Source organism: Aethalodelphis obliquidens, unplaced genomic scaffold, assembly GCF_003676395.1.
Source record: "Aethalodelphis obliquidens isolate GAN/ISIS:26980383/991018 unplaced genomic scaffold, ASM367639v1 scaffold58, whole genome shotgun sequence".
NCBI lineage: Eukaryota > Metazoa > Chordata > Mammalia > Artiodactyla > Delphinidae > Aethalodelphis > Aethalodelphis obliquidens.
The window spans coordinates 7,558,763-7,586,697 of record NW_020838002.1 but is presented as its reverse complement, the minus strand read 5'-3'; the positions used below and the strand labels follow the sequence as shown (position 1 = coordinate 7,586,697).

The 27,935-nt window shown below is 41.1% G+C and overlaps 3 non-coding genes and 1 pseudogene across 3 annotated transcripts; all 4 read left to right on the top strand.

Moving 5' to 3' along the window:
• Positions 1–5,785: 5,785 nt before the first annotated feature.
• Positions 5,786–5,949, top strand: LOC113609807 (U1 spliceosomal RNA). Its single transcript, XR_003428805.1, has one exon. It is a non-coding gene; the product is annotated as a U1 spliceosomal RNA (small nuclear RNA).
• Positions 5,950–18,002: 12,053 nt separating this feature from the next.
• On the top strand, positions 18,003–18,141 carry LOC113609808 (uncharacterized; annotated as a pseudogene).
• Positions 18,142–23,545: 5,404 nt separating this feature from the next.
• On the top strand, positions 23,546–23,709 carry LOC113609806 (U1 spliceosomal RNA). The gene has a single exon (XR_003428804.1). It is a non-coding gene; the product is annotated as a U1 spliceosomal RNA (small nuclear RNA).
• Positions 23,710–24,566: 857 nt separating this feature from the next.
• On the top strand, positions 24,567–24,730 carry LOC113609795 (U1 spliceosomal RNA). Its single transcript, XR_003428794.1, has one exon. It is a non-coding gene; the product is annotated as a U1 spliceosomal RNA (small nuclear RNA).
• Positions 24,731–27,935: the final 3,205 nt, after the last annotated feature.

The following is a 27,935-nucleotide window of genomic DNA, read 5'->3' as shown; positions in this document are numbered from 1 at the left end:
CAGAGGACATGGGGACAGGGGTTCTGTCCTGGGAAGGCCCCATAGGGTCCTGCTCAGTTACAATCCCCCCCTTTTCTTTGCTACCTCACAGTCTTGAGGGGAAACAGGTGCAGGACAAGAAAGGGAATAAAGTTCTGAATTGAGAGGTTAATCATAAACTCAGCAGAGGAACTCAGTTTTAAGGGGACTCAGTTTCACTCAGAGATAATAGTGTTAACATTTTGGTTTATTTTAATCTTCTTATAACTTCATATAATGCATTTATTTGAGTTATGATAGTTGTGATCAAATTGTGAAGAAATGTATATATCTTGTTTTTCACTTAATATTTTGTCAAAAACTTTCTCCATATGATTAAAAACTATTTTAAAATTAAGTTTAATGGCTGGATATTATTCAGTCCTAAGGCCCATCTTTCTAATCAGTAGCCTATAAAGACAGTGGAATTATTTCCAGTTTTTTGCTGTGATGAGGTACTGTGTGCTCTGGAGCTCGCTTTTTCGAGGATGCCCATGTGTGCCCTTGTGGTTACTCTCAAGCACGTGCTCTCTCTCTGTCTCTCTCTCAATACATTTCTGGTAGTAGAATTCCTAGGTCAAAAAGTATGCACATTTTCATTTTGAATCTTTTTTTTATTTTTTGGCTAGGCCGCATGGCTTGCAGGATCTTAGGTCCCTGACCAGGGATTGAACCCTGGGCCACGGCAGTGAAAGCGTTAAGTCCTAACCACTGGACCGCCAAGGAATTCCCCATTTTGAATCTCATTGCCAAATGTTTGCACGACTTACACTCCTACTAACAGTGTATGAGAGCTGGTTTTCCTGCCTCCACCCTAGCACTGGCCTTTAGCAGTCTTTAAATGGTGATTTTTTTTAATTGAGGTATAATTGACTTTAAATGGTTATTATTATCTTTTATGACTAAGAGAGGTTAAAAATCTTTTCATATAATAATTTTATTAGCCAAGTGTATTTTATCATTGTAACTGTCTCATTATATCATTTGCCCACTTTTAATTTTTTATAGTGGCAAGATACACATAACATAAAATTTACCATCTTTGGGAATTCTCTGGCAATTCAGTGGACCACCAGGGAAGTCTCTAACTAGGCTACTTTTAATTAAAATATGTATTTGTAATAGGTCTATGTTTTTATTATTAGAAACAATAACTAATGTTTACATTACATTAGTTATTACATTACACATGAAAGGCCAAGCATTCTGCTCAGTTTTGTCTGATGTTAAAACCCGAAATCCAGGGACTTCTGTGGTGGAGCACTGGTTAAGAATCTGCCTGTCGAGGCAGGGTACACGGGTTTGAGCCCTGGTCCAGGAAGATCCCAGATGCTGCAGAGCAACTAAGCCCATGCACCACAACTACTGAGCCTGTGCTCTAGAGCCCACGTGCCACAAGTACTGAGCCCTTGTGCCACAACTACTGAAGCCTGTGCACCTAGAGCCCGCCCTCTGCAACAAGAGAAGCCACCGCAATGAGAAGCCCTCACACCACAATGAAGAGTAGCCTCTGCTCGCCACAACTAGAGAAAGCCCATGCACAGCAATGAAGACCTGATGCAGCCAAAAATAAATTTAAAAAAAACACAGAAGGGCTTCCCTGGTGGCGCAGTGGTTAAGAATCCACCTGCCAAGGCAGGGGACATGGGTTTGAGCCTTGGGCCGGGAAGATCCCACATGCCACAGAGCAACGAAGCCTGTGTGCCACAACTACTGAGCCTGTGCTCTAGAGCCCGCGAGCCACAACTACTGAGCCCACGTGCCACAACTACTGAAGCCTGCGCGCCTAGAGCCTGTGCTCCACAACAAGAGAAGCCACTGCATGAGAAGCCCGCGCACCACAACGAAGAGTAGCCCCCACTCGCTGCAACCAGAGGAAAGCCCGCGTGCAGCAAAGAAGACCCAATACAGCCAAAAAGAAAAAAACACAAAAAACCAAAATCCATATGCTGCCAACTCTCTCTCACATGCATATTGTATCATACAGGCTATTTACCTAATCTGTACACTGCAGATATCTTCCCACTTTGTCATGTGTATTTAAACTTTATGAAGTTTTCTATTTTATTGAGGTTATGTATATGCAAACTTACATTTAATTCTTACTTTGGTAACATGCTTATAAAGTCTTTCTTTTCTTGGGAATTCCCTGGTGGTCCAGTGGTTAGGACTCTGGGCTTCCACTGCAGGGGGTGCAGGGAACTAAGATCCTGCAAGCCATTAGGCTCAGCCAAAAAATAGTCTTTCTTTTCTTCAAAATTATTATAAGCATAATCATCTGTATTTTTTCTACATATGGTTTATGATTTAATTTGAATATTTTAATCTATCTGATTTTTTAAAATGTAAAGTAGGAGGAAGGAAGGAAGCATTTTTTTTCCTTCTTTCCAGTGGTGAGCCAATTTTCTAAGTATTCTTTATTAGGTAATTGATCTTTTCCCCTACCTGTGTGGAATGCTACCTTTATCATATACTTTTTTTTTTTTTTTTGGCCGCGCTGCAAAGTATGAGGGATCTGAGTTCCCCGAACCCGAACCCCTGCAGTGGAAGCTCGGATTCTTGACCACTGGACCACCTGGGGAAGTCCCTATCATATACTTTTATGTACGTAGGTCCTATATTCCTGGTATAAAACCTATTTAGTTATTGTGTATGTTCTTTTAATATTCTATTAGATTTGGGTCATAAAGATTTTATAGGCTTAGTTAAGAGATTTGCATTTTTGTTCATAAGTAAGATTAATCTGTGAGATGATTACATCTATAATACTCTTTCTGGCAGCAGAGTTTTGCAACCTTTGTAAAATGAACTAAGAAGCTTCTCTACTTTTTCTATGCTAACTTATGTTAGTATTTAACATAAACTCATGTATTTCCTTATATTTTTCTCATCAAAGAAATGTTGTGGCTCTCCTCAAAGGATGTTAAGCTCTGCAGGGCTTCTGTGAGGATTGTAGCATTAATGTTTTAATGTGCTTGAGCTACAAGAGAATGGACAGTCACCTTTTGCCCTAAGGCAGACTGTCTTGGACAGACATTTTGATAACTAGGTCAGTAACAATGAAGTTCTCATGAAATATTGAAACTAGCCTTGGGAAGGACTCTGTTATTTAAGAAAGTGCTGCTAGGGAATTCCCTGGTGGTCCAGTGGTTACTTTCACTGCACCAAGGGCTTGGGTTTGTTCCATGGTCAGGGAAGTAACATCCCACAAGCCGAGCAGCCAAAAAATGAAATGAAATGAAATGAAAAGTAAAATAAAATAGCACTGCTAGCACTATTACAGTAGCAAAGACATGGAAACAACCCAAGTGCCCATCAACAGATGACTGGTTTAAGATGTGGTCAGTGTGTGTATATGTGTGTGTGTGTGTGTGTGTGTGTGTGTGTGTGTGTGTGTGTGTGTGTGTATGTATATATATAATGGAATATTACTCAACCATAAAAAAGAATGAAATTATTGCCTTTTGCAACAACATGGATGGACCTGGAGAATATACTATGTGAAGTAAGTCAGACAGAGAAAGACAAATACAATATGATATCACAATACAGAATCTAAAAAATAATACAAATGAATCTATGTAAAAAACAGAAACAGACTCACAGTCATAGAAAACTTATGGTTACCAAAGGGGAAAGGAGGCAGGGGGAGGGAAAAATTAGTAATATGGGATTAACAGATACAAACTACTATACATAAAATAGATAAGCAATAAAGACTTACTATATAACACAGGGTACTAAATTCAATATCTTGTAATAACCTGTGGTGAAAAGAATCTAAAAAATATATATGTGTGTGTGTGTATATATATATATATATATATATATACTGAATCACTTTGTTCTACACCCAAACCTAACACAATATTGTAAATCAACTATACTTTATAAATAAATAAAAAGAAAGCACTGCTACTCACAGATCTTCTGAAAATGGCATTTTGAATTTAAGAGTTGTTTGGTGATAACAGCAGTCTACTTCATAGATACCACTTTTTTCCCTTATGTGTGTGGTTCCTAACCAGATGTCAAGATGTCTAACTTCTGTTTCACAAAACAAAATGCAAATATTTTGTTTCTAGATTACATATGCATGTATGTTTATGTATATGTGTATATGAGTATATATGTTACATAATACTTTCTTTGGAGGAGAGAGTTTATAAAAATCAAACTGGTAGACAGACTTCAGGAATAGCTGCAGTTCACATCATGACCTCCTTCTTCCACCCACCCCAGTATTTTTTTCTCTCTCCATCTCTGATACCTATGTGTTCTCAGTTATTGCTTGCTGGTTTTTAATAAGATAATTTTTACAAATAGTGTTATTTCTTTCTGTTTTAAAGATACAAAACTTGGGAATTCCCTGGTGGTCCAGTGGTTAGGACCCAGTGCTTTCACTGCGGTGGGCCCAGGATCCACCCCTGGTGGAGGAACTAAGATCCTGCAAAAGCTGTGTGGCGCAGGTGGAAAAAAAAAAAAAAAGATGTAAAACTCTGGTTAATTTATTTTGATGGAGGAGAGAATACCAGAAGAGTCCTTCTGTAGGATAAAAAGACTTGGGAAGTAGGGTGGTTCTAGTGTGATTTTGGAGAGACAACTGAAGAACAGTTAAACTTGGAAACTCCAATTCTAATATACACTGACGCAGGAAGGAGAGGATTAAGAAGAATGATAATATTGATTATGTGGATGTGGAATATGTGATACATTAACCACTACCTGAGACGGGATTTGCCCTTTTTGAAGCGGCTAATATAGTGTAGGAGGGCCCAGGAGTTTCTTTTTTTTTTTGCTCCGCGGCATGTGGGATCTTCCTGGACCAGGGATCAAACCCTTGTCCCCTGCATTGACAGGCGGGTTCCCAACCACTGTGCAACCAGGGAAGTCCCCAGAGTTTCTTGTAGGATAGATTGATTCTTCAGTAGTCTTGTTTTGGATTTCAGACACCCATGAAAAAGCAAACGAATGACCCTGTGCTTGTAATGTTGGGCACAACAGGGTTTAACGATAAATCGAAACACAGCTTAGTCTTGCTTAGGAGAGGAGACACTCTTGATCACAAAAGTGATTTCCAACGGTGAGGGTCATCACACTCCAGCTGAACAGACCCCCTACGGCTTATCCAAATACCTGCTGTAGGAGGGAGCGTTTTTGTGAGTTTTCCACTTACTTGGTTTAGAATTAGTGTTTGTGTAACTGCTCTTGCAAGTGAGGGTGATCATATGCTGCATATTTGAAAGAGCATATTTTGTACTTTTGCTTGAAGCTTTGAACTGACAGCCTATTTTTAGCACTTCCTGGACTGAATTTTTTAATGTACTTTTGCCAGATTTCATCTTTTCAGACTTGCTCTTTCTGTTACGTGAATATCGGCTTGCTGAACTGCGCCAGAATCACAGTGACATCATTAGCTCCAAGCCCTTGAAGGAAGGAACCAATTTGTTACCTTTATATCCGTAGAGCATCTTTGCCTTTTTCATTCCACTAACTATACCAGGAAAAGGACGCTGTGAATGAGATCAGCAAAAGGGGTGTGGAACATGTAGATAAGAGCAGTGACTGCCGGTAATTCTTACACTAGGCATTGTATTTCCTAAGATTTGGCAATATCTAGATATACAAAATATTGCTGCATGGTAATTATAGTTTGGAAACTGTATTCCAGCAGTGGGGGTTGGGTTGTAAAATGCATGAGAAAAGTGACCCTATCTTTAGAGTGATTTGAATCTGAGGGTGAGGTACCAGCGAACGCTAGCAACTCATACTTACCTGGCAGGGGAGACACCATGATCACGAAGGTGGTTTTCCCAGGGCGAGGCTTATCCATTGCACTCCGGATGTGCTGACCCCTGCGATTTCCCCAAATGTGGGAAACTCGACTGCATAATTTGTGGTAGTGGGGGACTGCGTTCGCGCTCTCCCCTGTTCCTTTTGTTTATTAAAAGAAGTTTTATATCGTAGGTTTTTATTCTGTGGGTTGGGGAGTTTCTGGCACGTTAGAGTAAGTGTTCTGAGGAAAAATTTGTTTCAGTTTTTCTGTTTCTGGGGAGATTTCTTTTCGTACTGTGCCTGTGATCGTTAAAAATCGGAGTTGGTGATTTCTTAGAGAGGGCGCTGAGATTAGAATGTACCCACGTTTCCTAGGCGGGTAGAGTCCAAGTTAATGGGGTCTTATATTGGTGTGAGGTATGAAGGTGGAGAGTGTGAGTTTTACGCTTTTGGGCAAAGGGATGATTAACTTCCGCTCCGCGGTGTTTTTTCAAAGCAAGGAGACCCGTTTAGTTTGTGGCAGTGAAATGAATGTTAATTTTATTTGGTTTTTTCCTGATTTTGTGTACGGTGAAAAACGAGAATTAAGGTTTAATTCTGATTGGTTTAGTTTCAATTTGAAAACTAGGTTCTTGAGGGTGTTGAAATAACCAGGATGTTTTTCTCTTAAGTAGCTGTTTTTCTTTGCAGTACCTGAATTTGGGAGTTTTGAACCGTTTTAAAAAGATCCGTCTCTCATTTATTATATAATGAATGCTTCATCTGGATTGGATGTGGGTATTTTTAAAGGTCCCCTACTAGTGTCTTTGAGAATCGATTGCTGTAAACTAGAATATATCTGCAAACAGCTGCTATTCCTGTATGTGCTGCTGATTGCTTGCGTTTCAGTTTAAGGGTATGGTGTATTCTGGTTCTTCCTAGTTTCCAGATCTAGCTATTCTGAGGATTTCTAGTGATCTTCACACTCATGTTTACCTGTCTTGTAAAAGCAGTTCCTGCTGCTTCTCTTTTAGAACAAATCCTTGTCCATCTGTACTTGGTCACTTCCTGACCCTCAGCAATCTGACCAGGGCCTGAAATATAAAAATATGATCCCTCAGTTGGCTTCTAAGTTTAAGTACTCACCTGATAAAGATAGTTACCTGAGTGCTGTTCTGGGGCCTTTGTTTAAAACTGAACATGAGAGACACAAAGTACAGATATTTTGCAGCATGTTTTTAAAATTTGTATCCAAATAACACATATACTTCGTTTAGAAAATCAAATAGTCCTTTTAGGTTTCTAAACTAAGTTCTTTGCCTACTTCTTCCTGTTCTCCAGGTCCCCTTCAGACGGAGACACTTTCCACTCTAAAAACAACTAAAATTTGATTCTTCTGAAATTTATGAACCTCTGTGTTTCTAAACCAGAAATATCTAGATATTTAGATAATATCTAATTAGATATTTTAAATAATATCTAAAATATTATCCTTTAATGCATCCATTTTTGACATTGCCTATTTTTGATAATGTAAATGAAGATTTAGCTCTCTTGCACCACCATTTCTTCTCTATTTTTCCTAATTTAGTTTAAAAACCATTTGGTTAAATCACTTGGTTAAATCAGTATTCAGTGTTCATATTATTCTTAGGCAAACATTATTCACAGCAGAGCATTGTCATTGAATGTCATTGTTTCCTTTAATTTTATTTTTCCTCTGGTTAGTTTTTTTTTTTTTTTTTTTTGGCCATGCAGTGCAGCATGCAGGATCTTAGTTCCCCCACCAGGGATTGAACCTGTGCCCCCTGCAGTGGAAGCGTGGAATACTAACCACTGGACCACCAGGGAATTCTCCCCCTCTGTTTAATTTTACCTTTTTTCATTTGGTTACTTTTCTTTTACCTATTCCTAATTCTTCCCACACTTTCCAACAGCCTCTGGTTTTTCCATAGGGTAAATCATATCAGGTAGTCTTATTAGTTTAAATGCAGGTTTTTTTTTTTTTCTTCTGGAGATCTATCTACTTCTATTTTTCTTCTACCTAAACCCGTTGTTCTTTCAGATTGCTGCATAGGTGTAATAGTTTAAATGGGTATCAGATTCTAGGTTGGAGTTAAATTTTTCTTCATGATTTGAAAGACATCACTTTTTTGACTTATAGCCTCTAGAAGCTATTGAGAAGACTTTCTAATTCCTTATACTGTTTACATGACATACGTGACTGATCTTTTCATTTTCAGAAAAGTTGAAGAATTATCTCTTTATTTTCATTTTTTGTAATTTCCTAATGATGTGTATCTTATAGCCATTCATTGTATGGGGCACTTGATGAGGACCCTTTCGACCAGAAAGTCTTCCATGTTGAGAAATTGTCTTGAATTATTTCATTGGTGATTTCCTCCCCTTGGTTTTTATTATAGTTATTTAATTTAATTAATTAATTTATTTATTTATTTTTGGCTGCATTGGGTCTTTATTGCTGTGCACGGGCTTTCTCTAGTTGCGGCGAGTGGGGGGTACTCTTCGTTGCGGTGTGCAGGCTTCTCATTGCAGTGGCTTCTCGTTGTGGAGCACAGGCTCTAGGTGCGTGGGCTTCAGTAGTTGTGGCATGCAGGCTCAGTAGTTGTGGCTCACGGGTTCTAGAGCGCAGCCTCAGTAGTTGTGGCACATGGGCTTAGTTGTTCCACAGCATGTGGGATTTTCCCAGACCAGGGCTCGAACCCGAATCTCCTGCATTGGCAGGCGGATTCTTAACCACTGTGCCACCAGGGAAGTCCACTCCCCTTGGTTTTTAATTTTTCTAGAACTCTCCATATTTGGTTATTAGAACTCCTACAATGGTCCTCTAATTAGGAAAAAAAAATCTATTTTCCATCTATTCATCTTTTTTGCTGAACCCATGTATTCTGTTTTTTATTTCTACAATCATATCTTTAAGACCTCTTTTTTTGTTGTTCTTAGTTTCTGCTTTGTATAACTTCTTGTACTTATTTTTCAGATGCAAAATCTTCTCATATCTCTGAAGATTTTAATGATTGTGTTTTATTTTCTTTTTTAGTTTTTTTCCTTTTGCATTGTCTGTCTCCTCCATATTGTCTTCTTTTGGTTGTTTGGTTGAGCTGCTATTATGATTGTCTCCTCCTCTTAACAATTAGGGAGCTGGCCAAGGTGAGGCTGTACGGTCTTTCTGCTTCCCTGCAGTGATCTCCCTACACCTTTGTAGAGGAAGCCCATGTCAACATCTTTGGGACTTTGTTCTAGGGTGTTCACATTACTCAGAGGAATCTTTCAGTATCCTGGAAGGTAAAGGCTTGGTTGCCAGCGTTCTGGAAACTAAATGGAGGATGAGAGGGAGGAGGTCTCAGCATTTAGCCTTTGGAATGCATATGTACATCCTCTTTTCAGTAACTGTTTAAACTTTTACCTGAGCTTCAGGTCTTCTCCAGAGGACCTCAGTTGTACCTTCCTCCTGTCTTTCTCACCACTCTAGATAGTGCCAGGGTGGGCCGGTTATCCAGCAGCATGGGGAGAGAGGGGTTTGGACATCTCTTTTGAAACAGCTTTCCATCAGCCTGGTTTCTTAGTATTCTCTCATTTCACCTGGTTCTAGATGTTCTGGCACTGTTAAATCTGGAGTTTTTTGAGTACTCTGCAGTGTCAGTTGGGTTAGTTTTCAGCTTTCCCCAGAACTGGCTTAAGATTTGGGGGTCCCTGGTCTAGTTCAATCATTTCTCATTTATAACTGTCAAAAATATGTTGCTCATGTCCCTTCTGTCCTCTCCATCCTTGAAAGTTGTTGCCTTTTAAAAATTTCTTTTCCGAAGTTTTTGTGGGGTTTTGGAAGGGAGTGAAATTTATAGATGTTCAATGTACCATCTCTTTCCAGAGCCCAGAATTATTTACAGTAGTGAAAAATTGAACCAACCTAAATGTCCAGTAATAAGGGGAATGATTATATGAATTACAATCCAGTCATAAGATGGACTGTCATGCAGAAATTTAAAATTATGTTTCCTAGTGCTTCCCTGGTGGTGCAGTGGTTGGGAGTCCGCCTGCCGATGCAGGGGACACGGGTTCGTGCCCTGGTCCGGGAAGATCCCACATGCCGCAGAGCGGCTGGGCCCGTGAGCCATGGCCGCTGGGCCTGTGCGTCCGGAGCCTGTGCTCCGCAACGGTCTAGGCCACGACAGTGAGAGGCCCGCGTACTGCAAAAAAAATAAAAAAATAATAATAATAAAATTATGTTTCCTGTAAGTTTTTAAAGAGAGTATGAAGTTAATGGGTAAAGTAATATATGTAGTAATTATATGTTGTGTTATTTTGACTATTTTTTTTTCTGGTCATGCCATGTGGCTTGTGGGATCTTAGTTCCCCAACCAGGGATCGAACCCAGGCCCCTGCAGTGGAAGCACGGAGTCTTAACCACTGGACTGCCAGGGAATTCCCATATTCCAACTATTTTAAAAGAAACAAACAAGAAAAGCCCTGCATTATACCAATAAAGATGTTTAAAAAAATAATAAAAAGATAGAATGAAATATACAAAATCATTACTACTGAAAAAAAAGAAAAAAAAGAAAAACCCTGCTCTAGAGGCCTGCAGTCTAGTAGGTGAAGTAGCTCTGAATGCCAGGCAGAGAAAAAGTGAGGCAGTAATATAGGCACAGTCTAGACTGTGCTCAGGGTCACACACGGGTGTTATTCTGTCCTAAAACTGACTGACAGAAACCAGGCCAATCTCTGGTACAACTCCAGAATGATTTTACCAGGGTTATACTGCTGTCTTAGTCGTTCTGGTGGCTTCTTTTCACCCTGTTTATAATCAATCCCCTTAGCTCCATGGATAAGCAGTGATAAAGAAGTGACTTTAGGCTCCAGTGATTGAGGCAGGTGTTGGCTCATGGCCTGTTGTAAAAAACTTCTCACACACGCACAAAATAGAGAGGCTGCAGTCTGTAGAGACTTTTTCTCTGAGTTGTGGTGGAGTCTCTTGTACTACTGGGAATAGATGTTTAACTTTGCTAGAGTATGGAAACAAAATCTGTGTGCTTTTTTAATCCCCCCTTTTAAAAACAACCATTTCAGAACCTAAGGCTGATCCATTCAAAACTGTCATTTCAGACCTGAAACCATAAAGCTCCTACAAAAGAACAAAGCAGAACACTCTTTGGCATGTATCATAAGTGAGGGACTTCCCTGGTGGCACAGTGGTTAAGACTCTGTGCTCCCAATGTGGGGGGCCCGGGTTCAATTCCTGGTCAGGGAACTAGATCCCACATGCATGCCGCAACTAAGAGTTCGCATGCCACAACTAAGGAGCCCGTGAGCTGCAACTAAGACCCGGCGCAACCAAATAAAAATAAATAAATAAATGCTTTAAAAAAAAAAATCGTACTGATATTTTTTAAGATGTCTCTTAAGGCAAAAGAAACAAAAGCAAAAATAAGCAAATGGGACCTAACTAAGCTTACAAACTTTTGCACAGCAAAGGAAACCATCGACAAAACAAAAAGACAACCTAATAAATGGGAGAAAATATTTACAAATGGTATGACCGATAAGAGGTTAATATCCAAAATATACAAACAGCTCATACAACTCAATATCAAAAAAAACCCCAATTTAAAAATGGGCAGAAGACATGAATAGATATTCTTCCAAAGAAGATATACAGATGGCCAACAGGCATGTGAAAATATACTCAACACTGCTAATCATCAGAGAAATGCAGATCAAAACCACGATTTTCATACCTGTCGGAATGGCTATCATCAAAAAGACCACAAATAACAAATGTTGGTGAGGATGTGGAGAAAAGGGAATCCTTGTACACTGTTGGTGGGAATGTAAATTGGTGCAACCACTGTGGAAAACAGTATGAAGGGTCCTAAAAAAATTAAAAATGGAACTACCACATGATCCAGCAATTCCACTCCTGAGTATATATCCGAAAAAAATGAAAGCACTAATTCAAAAAGATGACATGCACCCCGTTGTTCATAACAGCATTGTTTAATACAATAGCTAATATATAGAAGCAACCTAAGTGTCCATCAGCAGATGAATGGATAAAGGAGATATATAGATATATTGATATATAGATATAGATATACACACACAATGGAATATTAACCAGCCATAAAAAAGAATGCATTTCTGCCATTTGCAACAACATGGATAGACCTAGAGCATTTTTTTAAAGTTTATAATCTTTTTAAAAATTTTTTGATGGGACCATTTTTAAAGTCTTTATTGAATTTGTTACAATATTGCTTCTGTTTTATGTTTTGGTTTTTTGGCCACAAGGCATGTGGGATCTTAGCTCCCTGACTAGGGGTCAAACCCGCATCCCCTGCATTAGAAGGCGAAGTCTTAACCACTGGACCAGAACTTCCCTGGTGGTCCAGTGGTTAAAAATCCGCCTTCCAATGCAGGGGATGTGGGTTCGATCCCTGGTCAGGGAACTAAGATGCCACATGCTGCAGAGCAACTGAGCCGGCACACTGCAATGAAAGATCCATCCCATATGCCACAACGAAGATCCCGAGTGCCGCAACTAAGACCTGATGCAGCCAAATAAATAAATAGATAAATATTAATAACAACAACAACAACAAAAATAACCCCTGGACTGCCAGGGAAGTCTCGACCTAGAGCATATTATGGTTAGTGAAGTAAGTCAGATAAAGACAAATACTCTGGGCTTCCCTGGTGGCACAGTGGTTGAGAGTCCGCCTGCCGATGCAGGGGACACGGCTTCGCGTCCCCGTCTGGGAAGATCCCACATGCCGCGGAGCGGCTGGGCTCGTGAGCCATGGCCGCTGAGCCTGTGCTCCGCAACGGGAGAGGCAACAACAGTGAGAGGCCCGCGTACCGAAAAAAAAAGCGGGGCGGGGGCGGGGGCGGGGAATGGCAATAAACGAACAAACCACGGCGGGGAGCTGGCGGGTAGACTTAACACCATACAACGTAGAATTTGCCGTGATTTTTTTCCTTTGTACTCTTCAGTTTTCCCAAAGGCTGAATGGTTGGTTACTTTTAAAATCAGAACTTCTTTCCCAAAACATGTTTTTTTGTTTGGCTTTTTTGTTTTCCTATCTTTTAAATTTGAGGTTGGGGGGAACTATGTGTCAGCTGGGAGCTTGTGATGTAATTATGTAAATGAAAGGCTGTGTGAGTTAAAAGCCTTTACTTTTAGGATGACGTCTCTACTTTAAAAATCAAATGTGCTACTATATTAAAGGGGTTGTGCTACTTGAAGGAGAAGTAAATCCAACAACAGGTATTTTGGGAAGTGAGGAGTAAATGGGGATGGAGGGGAAAGTATAGGCAAGGTATGGTGATTACTGAGGAGGTTACGTAGTAAAAGCCCAGATCATGCAGCTGTGGCTGTGAAGAGATCACAGAATTGGTTTCCCAGTTTGCAGCTCACCCCCTGACTCTTCCAATTATAGTTTGTGGCAGCAGAGGCTCTCTTTTTGTTGTGGTCTACCGAAAGTCTAGTCCAGAAGATGCTCTGCCACTCCCACTCCCAGCAGTATTTAGTTACCAGTAACTCACATTTGTCTGGAGTCTACTACTGGCTGTTTATATTGGAGAGATGACAGGCCATTCAGTTAATCAGCAGCCCAGGATATGAGTATTATTTATAAATTTCTGCTGGGGTTGAGACATAAAGGTATGAGATGAAGATTTGGAAGCAAGCTATAGAACGGGCCTAGTTGAATAGTTGAATTCACATCATATTTGGCATCAGGAAGGTGGGATCAATTTTTGAGGAAAGAGCATGCAAGCTGAAAAATACAGCAGTCAAGGACTGGGCTTTGCAGAATTGCCTCAATTAGAGAACAAGAGAGGAAAAGGAACCCCCCTGAAAAAAGCTGGAGAGAGAGCAGAGGTGAGCACTTTCATAGTCAGTAGTCATTAGTGAGCTTTGAAAAAATGCAGTCATTTTCTGCTTTTGATGCAGTAGGGGGAAATGGCAAGAAAACAAGTATAATATGTGTTGGCCACATTAGTAACTTTCAGTGAATGGAGTGGAGAAGACCAAGTTGCTCAGTTTGAAGCTGAAGAAGAAATCAGTCTACAAATTAAACAATCAGTACATCTCGGAAACTCCCCATAGTTCCAGGGCTTGAGAACACCTTCCGCTATTTCTTTGACCACATGACGCTGAGAGGGTCCTAATCCTTTGCTCTCTTAGGTTCCCTGATGCCAAAGGGACTTTAATTGTTTCGGAGGATTTTCCAGCTTTGCTCTCGGGAGATTAATTCTCCCAGTCTTTCTAACCTGATGTTTTCTCCACAGGTTAGTAGACTCTGACTATAATGAGGCTTTGACCCTTGAAAAATGCGGGGGTTAGGGGCACCAACCCTCCATGCAGTCAAAAATCTGTGTGTAATTTATAGGTGGCCCTCTGTATCTGCAGTTCCTCTGTATCTGCACCCTTGGATCCTGTAGTACTTATTTATGGAAAAAATCCACATATAAGTGAATCCATGCAGTTCAAACCTGTGTTGATCAATGGTCAACTGTGTATCAGTCTATAAGCCACTGAGTGTAGAGGTTAAGAACATGGACTCTCACTAGTTCTGCTACTGTCTAACTGGGTGGTTTTAGGTAAATTAGCTAACTGTCTTGTACCTCATTTTCTTCATCTCTGAAATGGGGAATAATAGTAATAGTGACAACTGCCAATAGAAAGAAAAATGCACAATGTAAACATTGTGAGTTAAGTTTGCTTCAGGGTCTTACTGAGGACTATAGCCCAGGAGATAGCCTCTCAGTAGCTCTGAGAAACTGCTCTGAAGAGGTGAGGGAGAGGCTAGTTTATATATGATTTTTTTGGTGGGGAATACATGCAGTCAGGTATGTAACTTGCTAAAAGATTACTGCTAGTCACAAAGAACATACATCACAAGTTAATGATTTTAGTTCTTTTCCCTGTATGGGAAGATGCAAGAAGCTGGGTTCATTAAAATTCTTCCTGAGATACATCTAACTATCTAAGAGCCTGTTTGTCCAAAGCACAGAGCATCCTCTTATTGTCTTAATTTCCTCAGACTGGAGCACAGAGTGCTTCATCCTTTTATCGCCTTAATCTCTTCTGTCTGAAGCACAGAGTGCACTGTTGGTCAGTGACTGCAGCAGGTTAATCTTTGCAGAATTCGATGTTGAGCAAAACACTCTTTGCTCTTCTTTTGTCTGCACAACCTAAAAAGGAATTGTTGAGAATTGAATGAGATAACATCTGTAAAGCCACAGAATAGTGTCTTGACATGTAGGAGCTATTCCATAAATGTGATGTTAAACCAATGAATTAACTCCTAAGATCCAAGAAAGGAGAGCAAGAGAATAGTACTGTAGGGGGACTATGGAAAGCAAGAGGATAGTACTGTAGGGGGTCTGTCCTTTTCTGGATAAAGGGACACCTTTGTATGTTTGAAAGGAGAGGTGCTAAACCCAGGGCAATGGAAAGGGCTGAGATCAGAGAGGATGGGATTGGGAGCATATGTGGAATGAGAGGCTTAAGAAGAAAGGTGATGTCTCTTTCTCTGACACAACAGAGAGGCTGGGCCCAGTGGCTCTCAAACTTCAGTGTAAGAATTACCTGGAAAGCATGTTAAACGTGCACACACCCAGGTCTCATACCCAGACATTGATTCAGTAGATGATGGGAAAGAGCATTCATTTGTACTTTTGAAATAAAAGAGAAGCTAAATTATTCTCCCTCCTACAAAGAGGATATATGGGTGTGATTGGATTACAGTTGTGGTTCTCAATTCTGTCAAACCTAGGGTCCCCTTTGGCGAGTAGTAATGTTTCCTTTATTATTCATGGTATGTTCGTAGAAAATACGAATGTTCAAGATGTTCCTAGAAAATATAACTACATATACTTCCCCCACAAATGATATAAATGTCCTAACTGTAATATAAAGGAGAAATAAAAATAAAATGTTATAGTAAAATATTTTAATATGTAAGTGCTTGGCATGGCAACACAAGGAAACAAAAATGTCCCCACAGATTTTCAAAACTACCCCTTGGGAGTAGTGGCATGGTCACTGAGAACCACTGGTTTAGGTAGAGGTTTGAAACATCAGGGTTGAGGGAATTTAAAAGATATGTATAAAAGGAAAGCCAAGTAGCAGTGAAGATGTGGGTGCAGTTTGCATGAATCTGGAGTGGGAGAATCACAACTTCCTCCAGCAGTGCTGGGGAGAATGGGTGTAGAGGAGATGAGTCCTGGATCTAGGACCAGGTGGAGCAAGTGTGCTGTGCTGCAGCATGGTGGGCGGGGGGCGGGGATGAGGTGGATGAGGGGCTAGTGAGTCAAATGGGATCTTGAGTGAAGAGTCTAGTGAACTGAGAGGTCAGACGGCCCTCTCTGGCAATAAGTAGACAGGAGGCTAACAGAAACTTAATCCTGGTTCAAAACATAAAATGCTGGGAGAATAGAACAGCAACAAAACAGGTTTTTCACATATATCTCTTAGCGAAAAAGAGAAACTCACAGAGATCAGGAGAAAGAAAAACTCCAGAGGGAAAGGTAGGAATGGACCCCGTCTGTTCGCTGAGGACACTGTCCATTCTCAGAAGGTGGGGTGGGTGCGTGTTAACAGGGCAGGAGCAGGGGCAGGAGACAAAGCCTGGGCGGGGGCGGGGCGCTGAGCTGAGTGGGAGATCTGACTGGATGGTTCCTCCTCATTCTGTACAAACTGAGGAGCCGATTCAGAGGCTAGAAGCTTATCTCGAATCGTGCAGTGTGAGCACTGAATTGGAGTCCAACCGCTAGCACGTAGCCAGGATATTCTCGATTTCATGCTCTGCTCCTCCCGCTCTTGGAACGGGAGGAAATGGTGCGGGGCTGGTATGGAGCGTTGCGATCCAGGCAAGGACGCCGGCTGAGGTCGGCTGGCGACTAAAAAGCTCTGTCGCGTCCGTTTGCTCCAGGGGACTCCACACAAGGAGATCCGGAGACCTTCAGTTACGCCAGCGTTGGGAGAGGGGTGGGTTTGTGTCAGGAAAGTATCCTGGTCGGGCTGGTTGCTGGAGGAAGCGGCCTCCCGAAGCAGCCCACAGGAGGCGCGGCTGCCGGCTCGGACCTGCCGGGCTGCGCGGGACCTAAGGCGGGAGGTGGAGTAGGTCCATGAAAGACACAGGGCATTTGGAACCGCGTTTCCTGGAAAGACGTGCTTGATTATCTATTACCAGTACTAAGATAGTTCGAAAATCTGTTTATTTGGATCGCTAAGATAAAGGCCAATTGGAGTCCTTTCAGGAGTGACCCAGGCCTTATGGTGGTGTGCGCAGCCGCGGGTAGTGCTGGGGTCAACCTCGGTTCTTACCGACCTGGCAGGGGAGATACCAGGATCACGTAGGTGGTTTATCCAGGGCGAGGCTTATCCGTTGTGATCTTGGAGAGGCAGCAGTGAGTGGTGGCCTGAAGCGAGATCTTGATTCCCTGCCCAGGCGTTGAACCTGGGTAGCCTGGATGAAAACCAGGAATCTTAGCCACTGCACCCCCTGGCCCTTGCCCCCAGTGAAAAATGCATTTCTCACGGAGGCAAAAACTGGGAGAGCACACAGAGAAACTGTTTAGTTAAGACAGAAGCAGGGCAGAGATGCACACCCAGAAAGAAAGGATGTGGGCATCCTCCCTAATGAGGAGTGCAGTAAAGAGGCGGTTAGGTCATTTATATAGGGCAGGTCTTCCGGGTCTTTGTTTACCTTTGGCCAATCATCTGGTTTCTTTTTCCACACCTGACCTGCCCTCGGAGCCGCCCCAACACGCCGTGCTGAACTTTTTTCCAAGATGGATTCCAGCCCAGAGGCCTATGGGACAGCCTTAGCATCACATAATTATGCGGTGGTGCCCCCTCTTTTTGACCCCCAAGGAGCCTTTCTGCACATGTGCAATGTTTTCCTTGCCCTAAGGATGGGAAATGTATGACCTCTTGATCTTTCAATAGGGTTTAGTTCCACTCTGTCCCTTCCATAAAAATGTCCAATGTCCTGTTATTTACCTTATTTCTGTTGCTGGTTTTTATATCGAAGTGCAGATCTAGAAATACAGACAGGAGTCAGGTCATAAATATGTAGTCATAGAGCCCGTTTGGCTCTTGCTTCAGGAAGTGTAAACGGGGGTGCTGGTAATGAGTGTCTGGCCTGGAGCCCATCTTCTTCTCACCCACTTGTTCAGGAAGTGTGAACAGGAGGCCAGTTGTAAATGTCTAGCCGGGAGCCCATCTATCTCCTGCCTCAATTGCACTCCGGATGTGCTGACCCCTGTGATTTCCCCAAATGTGGGAAACTCGACTGCATAATTTGTGGTAGTGGGGGACTGCATTCATGCTTTTCCCTGTTCTCTTTGTATCTTAAAGACATGTCATTCAAGACTCTTTTCTAAGGGTCTAGTAGCTCATTTTAATCTAATACTGAAGGATTTATCACATGACGTAGTGGGTGGTGGTGAATATGATACAGAGACAGAGTGATATAAAGATCTTAAATGCTAAGCCACCATGAAACATTCTTTTGCCAGGTATAGGGTTTTTCCTGGTAGGATTGTGTTTAACTTCAGCCATCTGACGTTTAGGATCTGAGTTGACCTGCCATAAGGGCAGGTTTACCTAAAGGGTTTTGAACATTTTTAGTTATGTAAAAAAGGAGTGTTACTATATCTCAATTTTTTTTAGGCTGGCTAAATTTTGCAGTGATAACCATTTTGGATATATTGGAATAAGTAAAGCAGGTTATTAAAACTATTTTCAGGTGGTTTCTTTTACCCTTTTATATATGGCTACCAAAGCTTAAAATTACATGTTGTTCACATTATATTCTATTGGACATCGTTTCTCCCTTATTTTGAAAAAGTCTCCAGGAGGTCTGGCTGCGTTACTTCTATAACATGCTCCTTCTTCCTGGAATGCCCTGTCTTCCCTCATCAATATATATATATTTTTTAAATCAATTCACTGTTTTTATTTATTTATTTATTTATTTATTGGCTGTGTTGCATCTTCGTTGCTGCGCACAGGCTTTCTCTGGTTGTGGTGAGCAGGGGCTATCTTCATTGCGGTGCGCGGGCTTCTCATTGCGGTGGCTTCTCTTGTTGCAGAGCACGGGCTGTACACACGCGGGCTTCAGTAATTGTGGCGTGCAGGCTCAGTAGTTGTGGCACACGGGCCTAGCGGTGTGTGGGATCTTCCCGGACCAGGGCTCGAACCCGTGTGCCCTGCATTGGCAGGCGGTTTCTTAACCACTGTGCCACCAGGGAAGTCCCCCTCATCAATCTTGAAAATGCATACTTCGACATTCAGCTCTCTGTCTGCGAAGCTGCCTGGGATCCACCCAAACCACCACTGAACCCAGAAAGGACTTAAACATTACTAGGTACTGTAGGCACAGTGCTGCATAAAGCACTTCTTTTAAAATCAGAAGAAAAAAAGATGAATTTTTAGGTGGAAGAAAATGTTGTATATAATAATGTCATCTTTTTACACGTATTTCAAGGAGGAAGGGTCCACAAAGGCAAAAGTGTGTAGGATCCTTCAGAGTCATGATGTGGTCCTTAACCCTTTTATTAGTGCTCATTACTCTTCTCCTATAATTCTGGCAGGTCTGTTTCCCCTACAGGTTGTGATCTTATTTATTACAGGCAGAATCTCTCTCTGCATTATTACTGTTAGTATTGCCCGTGCCTAGGCTAGTTGCTGGCACCTTAAGTTTAAGTGGCTGTAAGTTACTACTTACACGAGTAACAACTTGAGAACAGGTTTTTGTTTTTGTTTTTTCCATCATTAGTAGCACTCACAGAAACTCAAGGACAATTTGTGAATGTTGAAAATACTGGAGTAGGCAATGTCGTTATCAGAAATATAGTTCCCATATGGACTGACTGTATAGCACAGGGAACTCTACTCAATACTCACTAATGGCCTATATGGAAAAAGAATCTAAAAAAGAGTGGATATATGTATATGTATAACTGATTCACTTTGCTGTACACCTGAAACTAACACAACATTGTAAATCAACTGCACGCCAATAAAAATTTTAAAAAGAAAGAAATAGTTCCCTCAGCATAGCAAAAAGAGCTTTAGAATATCTGTGAAATCATATCTGTGGGGGACACAGATAGTCCTAGAGGACTCAGTGCTGTGGCATTCAGGGATACCATGGAAACAGCAAACCAACTGCCTAGAATGAAATTAGAAAGGTAGTTCAATAATGAAATTATATCATATAACGGAGATGGGCTGGATCACACTTTGTGGATGAGAGTATCTAGTAAATGTCTAAGTAGAGTGACTGTGGTTTATATTGCAGAGCCCTGTGGATGGAAATGCAAAACCGGGGCCAGTGTGCATCAGAAGTGAATGGGTTCAGCTCCCTGAAATGCAGGGTGTCTGTGTAGAGTGTAGAATTGCTCAAGCTTTCCTGGTAGTAGACATTTAGATTCAGTGTGTTGGCACCATGGACTTCTTGACAGTTGAACCTGCTCTGTAAACTTATATAACAAAAGGCAGCTTTTAAAAATTACTGCCACGCTCATGATATTTCTGAACATCAGCCTTTCCTTGACTCGGACGAAGCTAAGAGATGGGTGGAAATTCAGAGATGAGGTGAGACTCACAGAGTGAGGGCCATGTCTGTTGGGACAGAAATCTTAGTTGGCAGGGGAAGCCACGATCTGAGAGAGGTTGGTAAGTGTGCTGGTGCCACCACTCCCCAGGTAGGTGGGAACTCTCCAAATACCTACTGTGCTGAGGGAGGGTCTGTGCCTCTCCACCTTGGCTTATTTGGGGACTTTGAGTTAGTTGGTCACTGAGTTGTTTTATTCTGTGTATAAATATATGTATGTATGTATGTGTATGTGTATGTATATATATATACACATATATATTCACCATAATTATTACTAATAATTATCATTGTTCCTAGAGGACAAAATCAAGCACAGATACCTAAAATATGATAAAAATCACAATTTGAATCTAAGTCTATCTGACGCTAAAGCCTGTGTTCAAAACTAAATACTGTGCCAGCTATTTCTTGTAATGGTTCCACCAGGACTTGGTCTTCTCTTTATGAAAAAAAAAACAAACAGTCTAACAATATCATTGAAAGTCTGTAACCTGTATCTCACAACCAGTAATACTGATATCATTTCAGTGCATTTCCTTCCAGTAATTTTCCTTAAGGATATACATTTTTACAAAATTCCAGTCATGGTATACATACCGTTTCATAACCTTTTTCCCTCTTAACCTTAAATAATAAAAATGTCTTTCACATTGTTAATCGTTATTATATTATTATTGTTTGCTTAATACTCCCTTTCTCTCTTGCTTTGATTCTAGGGTTTTTGGGTGATTTTGATTTTTTTGTAATTCTATAATGAACACCCTATGCATAGGGCATAGTTTTTCTCTAGAATTACTTTCTATAGTTAAATTAAATGACATTTCTGGGTCAAAATGTATGAACATATTTTGGGCAGTAGATGTATATAATTAGTGTTAAATTATTTTTTCATTATAAGTAATATAGTCATGTTACAGAATATGTAGGGGAAAATACATTAGTCCATTCTTCTGTATTGACACTGATATGATTATGTTACTTTGCATTTTGATGTATTTACTTTAAGTGTCTTAAATTTTGCCTTTTTAGAAACAGTTTTAATCGTAGTATATATTCTATTTCATATGCTGCCTTTTTTGCATGCAGTGTTACTGCAATTTAGGCTTTCCTCTCCTTCTTAACAAACTTGAAGTTCTTTTTATAATTAACTATGAACCCTGAAATTAGAAAGAGATCTGGACTTTGAAAGATGAAAGGAAGCAGGGAAAAGTAGTTTTTAGAGTTTAAAAATATCATATGTCACCTCTCCTCCCTCAAATAATTTAAGGTATTTCTTAAGATGACTAAAATATTAAAATAACAGAGAAAACTACTAGAAATTACCCTAAGAAATCATCATTAATTATTCACAAAGATATATCTACAAGGCTGTTCATTGTTTTATATATATATATGGCAATAAACTAGAAGCGATAGAACATTGATATAAATTATCTATGACAACATATAACAACATGAATGTAAAATGTTACAAAACATCGTGTGTAGTATAATTGTATTAAAAATATATATGCGTAGAGAATTGGAGTTACCATATATAATATCAAAGTGTTAACAGTGGTAATTTCGTAGTGGGAATGTGGTTAATTTTAATATTTAAAAAACACTTTTCTGTCTTTTCCTAATTACCTGCAAGGAAAATTTCATCGCTATTTTAATAATTAAAAATACCATCCAAAATGCAAAACAAAGCACTTAAAAAATCATATGGACTAAGGGAAATAACTACCAAAGGGTTGCAAAAATATGCCACCCCAAAATGTGTCACTTTAGCATAAGGATTATTTTGAGCTAAAAGCACTGAAAAATAGCAAGTATGTAAGAAGAGTGGTCTGACCTCCTTTTGTCTTCCTAGAAGCAGGAGGTAAAACTCCCAACTGAAAGATGTTTTCCCTAACCCAGGGGAAAGAAACATTGCAGAGAAGGGGGACAAAGCTGAGATTTCTGTACAAACAGGTCTTGTTAAAATAATTATCTTCCTTTAGCCTCCCCATATATGTTAGTTACTTTTCCACAGTTGTCACTCGTTGTTCAACTTAATATAAAAACATTCAGATTTCCACTTCTTTGGGCCTTCGTTTCCTTATGAGGGCTCCTGTACACTTCTGTTAAATAAATATGTATGCTTTTATCCTGGTAAACCGTCTATGCCAGTGTAATTTTCAGGCTGGGCCGGAGACCCTAACAGAGGAGAGGTAAAGTTTTGCCTCCCGCACACCACCAAGTCCTTGACGCCCTAGTCGATGCAGAGTTGTTTTGCCCAGAGAGCCTAGCCAGCAAGGGCAGAAAGGAAAACAGTGTGTCATGTATTTTCGCTGTCCAAAAAGAACAGAGGAGCGCTCGCTTTGTTACCAAATCCAGGCCAGGTGCTGCTTATCTTTGCGCCGAGCATGCAGAGGTTTGAATCTTGCTGAAGTCGGATTTGCGTCCCCAACCGCACGGACACCTGTCCAGGAGCGGAATGGCCTGGGTCGGGTGAGGGGCTCGAGGCTGCGTTTGACCCGCGTTCTCCTGTTCAGCTCCCACAGAAATCTTCTGAAGTAGGCAGGCAGTAGTATTCCCACTTTACACTTTTGGGAAATGGAGGTTGAGAGAGACTTGAGGGTATGACCTAGTCCCATAGTGGAGCAGCGAGTCAGGCTCGCAGAACCGACAGTGCGGCCCTCTTCCTCTGAGGGCCGCGCGCCCCCGGCCGCCCGCAACTGCCCTGCCCGCCCCTGCGGCGCAGTACTAGGACGTGTGACAAATCTACGCCGTAATTTTTGCGTATGCCTGCCAAGACAAGGAATTGAACAATCTTTTCAGCTACACTTGTCGATGATCGTCTTTGGGGTCGGCACGAGGCATAGCTAGAGCGAACTGACCGCTTCTCCAAAAGGAGTGACGTTGAGTGACAAGAGGCGGGGATATGTAGATGAGGGGCGCGTCGCCTACTGGTTCGATTTCGTTCTTCGCTGGGCAGAATTTCCGCTGAACGTTAAAAGGATGTATCCTGGTCAGTGTCATATGAATAATCCTGCAGTTTCCAACCAAAGGCCTAAAGAACTTGGAATATAATTGACCATAAGTGTATTGTGTGCTGAGTTCGAGGGTGAGGTGCCAGGGAGTGACTACAATTCATACTTACCTGGCAGGGGAGATACCATGATCACGAAGGTGGTTTTCCCAGGGCGAGGCTTATCCATTGCACTCCGGATGTGCTGACCCCTGCGATTTCCCCAAATGTGGGAAACTCGACTGCATAATTTGTGGTAGTGGGGGACTGCGTTCGCGCTCTCCCCTGATATGAAATGTTGAAAGAAAGTATTTGTCTTTCGTTATGTCGTTAGTGAGTCAGCGGTTTTTATTGTTGCTTTTAGTTTTTTTTTTAGACTAGGTTTGCCCTAATAATAAATTTTAATATTTTTTGTTTTTTGGGCTTAACCGTACCTCAGTTGTTTTTATTTCTTTTTTAAGGTATTTTTAAACTTACGTTTCTTTGTTTGATGAGGGAGTTCGTCGCGTTGCGTTTGCAGTGAGTTACTGTCAGCTTGAGGGACTTAAAACAGTCGAAGTTCTTTTACTTTAGAGGTGATTCCCTTGTTTTTTGCCGGCAAGTCCGTTTGCGGTTTTTTCTGTTGTCTTTGAAAGCCCGCTGCTTAGCACCTTTGTTGATATCTGTGTCTTCTGTGTAAGGGTTTCTGATTACATTGGTGGTCTCTAGGTAATTCGCTATGCTGTTGCCCCACCTAATTTCAAAGCTTTAATTACATCTGTAAAATCTGTTGTGACACAAAAGGAAGTAATATTTGCAGGTTGCGAAGACTAGGATATAGACAGGGCGGACGGAGGGTTTTTCATTATTTAGCCTACCACATCAACAAAACCCGGGATAGGTTTGTCCCGCGCAGAAGAATGACGTCATTAAAAGTGCTTGGAGTATGTAAATGAGCGCAGTGTCTGCTGGTCTTGCTCACATTGTACATACATTTATTATTATTTTGCAAGTTTTCCGGTATACGAAATGTTTTTGTCAGGGTTTTTATAGTTTGGAGAAGTTTTTATTCGTAAGTGAGGGTCTAGAGCTTGCGTGAAGTGAGTGACCGTAAGTGTCAAATGTTTCGTATCTGAGGGTGAGGTGCCAGGCAGCTGAAGCAACTCATACTTACCTGGCAGGGGAGATACCATGATCACGAAGGTGGTTTTCCCAGGGCGAGGCTTATCCATTGCACTCCGGATGTGCTGACCCCTGCGATTTCCCCAAATGTGGGAAACTCGACTGCATAATTTGTGGTAGTGGGGGACTGCGTTCGCGCTTTCCCCTGATAAACTTAGTTTAAAAATAGAAATTTCGGTGATTTTAATTATCTCAGTAGAGTGTGATAACTGCGTTTATGTTTTTGTTTTGTTAGAATGCGGTTTTGGGGTGGTTTCAATGGTTTTGGTGTTTTCAGAGGGAAACTTCTCTAAAAAATATTCTGAGTTTTTGGGACAATTGTGAGAGCTAAGAATTGTATGGATGTTGTAGAACCAAGAACTTTAAAATTTTGTTTTTGATTCGCAGTTGTGCGATGATGTTTGTTAATTCAGCGTTTATCGTTCTTGCAGAATGCTGGCGTCCATCGAGGGGAAAACGACCAAATTTACGACAGTGAAATGTGTAGGGGGAATTTAGAGTGAAGTTACCTCACTATGTACTCTACAGACGGCATTTTTAAAGAGTGGGATGATTGAAGAAGAAAAGGGAGTAAGACTAAAAACATTCAGGGAGTGGTTGTTAGCATGTAAATGATTAGTCCAGTCGAAGGCCAGATTCTCAGGAACGTGCCTGTTCTCCAGCTTTAGGGAAAAAAAGTAGAAAACGTATGAAACTGAAGCGGGTCTGCGGTTTTAAACTTACCTGTATTAGTTTAAACATTTTATGTCAAAATGTAGTCATCATGTGTTGGTGTAAATGCAATTAAATAAAAAGTTTTAAAAGGTTGAAAAACATAAAAATGACTATTACTAAATAATAAAACAAGTATTGGTGAAAATCTGGAAAAATTGGGACACTTTTTCAGTGCTGGTGATAATGTAAATGGTCCAGCCACTATAGCAAACAGTGTCGACTAAAAAATTATTCACAACCTACCCAGAACTTGAGAGTTTGTTTTATTTGGCGAGGATTTTTAGGACTTAAAGCTTGGGAGGCAGCATCTCAAGTAACCCTGAGAGAACTGCTCCGAGGAAGTGAGGGGGCCAGCCAGGATATATGAGTTTTGCAACAGAGCGTAGATAGTCTGAACGTTAGAAGATTGTTGTTAATTAAAGAAAACCAGATATCTTAAGGTAAGGAATTTAGCGCTTTTCTGTGTATGGGAAGATGCAAGAGTCTGGGTTCACCGAAATCATTCCTCTGATGTGCCCCTCAGCTATCTGGGGCCAGTATCCTGTGTTTTCATATCCTGAGTTTCCTCAGGGTTCACCCTACGGAGTGACTGCAGTCTGATGGCTGCTAGGTGGCAGGTATTCTTTTCTTTCCTGAGTTCCCTCAGGGCTCACTAGCTCACCGTCGGCGGCGGCTGCAATCACGACTGTGACATCCTTTGTTTACTGATATGGCAGGCAGTATTCCATTTCTCAACAGTATGGCCATTCCTGAAAAAATTAATCCAACAATTCTACTTCTGGGTATATACCCTAAATAATTGAAAACAGGGATTTAAAGAGATATTGGAACACTCATATTCATAGCAGCATTATTCACAATAGCCAAAGGTGGAATCAACCCGTGTCCATCAATGGATTAATGGATAAACAAAATGGGGTGTATATACATAGTGGGAAATTATTCAGCCTTAAAAAAGGAAGGATATTCTGAAATATGCTACAACATGGATGAATCTTGAGGACATAGTGAAATACGTGGGTCACAAAAGGACAAATAAATGTTTCCACTTACGTGAAGCACCAAGTGTAGTCAAATTCATAGACACAGAAAGTAAATTGGTGGTTGCCAGGGCCTGAGAGAGGGGAGAGGGAGAAAATGCAGAGTTAGTATCTAATGGGGTATGGAGAGATGGATGGTAGTGACTGTAGTACGACAGTGTGAATATATTCATGCCACTGAACAGTTTAAATTTGTTTAAAGTGGTAAATACTATGTATGTGTGTGTGTGTGTGTGTGTGTGTGTGTATATGTATATATATATATATATATTTTTTTTTTATTGCCGTACGCGGGCCTCTCACTGTTGTGGTCTCTCCCGTTGCGGAGCACAGGCTCCGGACGCGCAGGCTCAGCGGCCATGGCTCACGGGCCCAGCCACTCCGCAGCATGTGGGATCTTCCCGGACCGGGGCACGAACCCGTGTGCCCTGCATCGGCAGGCGCACTCCCAACCACTGCGCCACCAGGGAAGCCCAATGCTGTGTATATTTTTACCACAATAAAATAAAGAAGGAATAAAGGCAGTGTTACATACAGGCGAACATTCCAGTGTGACAGAGCCTGAAAATGCACATTGGATTTGTCCAGGTGTAAGAAGATACTGGGGGACTTCCCTGGTCGTCCAGTGGTTAAGAGTCCTCCTTCCAATGCAGGGGACGTGGGTTTGATCCCTGGTTGGGGAACTAAGATCCCACATGCCGCGGGGCCACTAAGCCCATACGGAACAACGAATAACCCTCACACCACAACTAAGACCCGACGCAGCCAAATAAATAAATATTTTTTTAAAAAGAATAAGATATTGGGGGCTTTGGCCAGCAGCCCACTGTCAGGGGTATGGGGGAGAATAACACACTAGCACACCATTCCAGCTGAATGGATTAATGAAGTGGAGATAGTAACTGTAGACTCCCCTTTCAGGAATATTTTCCACTTTTTTTTTTAGTAGATTATTTCAATTGGTGATAAGCACTTTTTATTTTTTTAATATTTATTTAAAATATTAAACTTTTTCCTTTATAATTATTAAAACGACCCGTGCCTTTACTAAACTAAAATAAAACTATATGCATATTCATATGCCATATCTAGCTATTATTAGTGTATTAGTTTGCTAGGACTGCCATAACAGAATACTACAGACTGGATGGATTAAACTACAGAAATTTACTTTCTGAAGGTTCTGGAGGCTAGAAGTCCAAGATCAAGGTGCCGATAGGGCCGGGTTCTTCTGAAGCTTCTCTCCTTGGTTTGCAGATGGCCACTCTCTTGCTGCCTATTCACATGGTTGTTCCTCTGTGCAAGTGCCCTGGGTGTCTCCTTCTTCTTATAAGGACACCAATTGTATTGGATTATGGCCTCATTCTAACAGCCTCATTTTAACTTAATCACCTCTTCAAAGACTTTATCTATGTAAATCAAATAGAAATATGCTACTCCTTTTTAATGCCTGGAAATAGTAGGGAGGCAGAAAGGGGGGTGGGGTGGGGAAGGAAAGTTATAAAAGCTTCAGCTCATACTTAAACCAAACAATATTTTCTGAGTCGCTTTGCTTAACAATGTTGTGATTACTAGGATGCTATAGGCACTGACATGGCT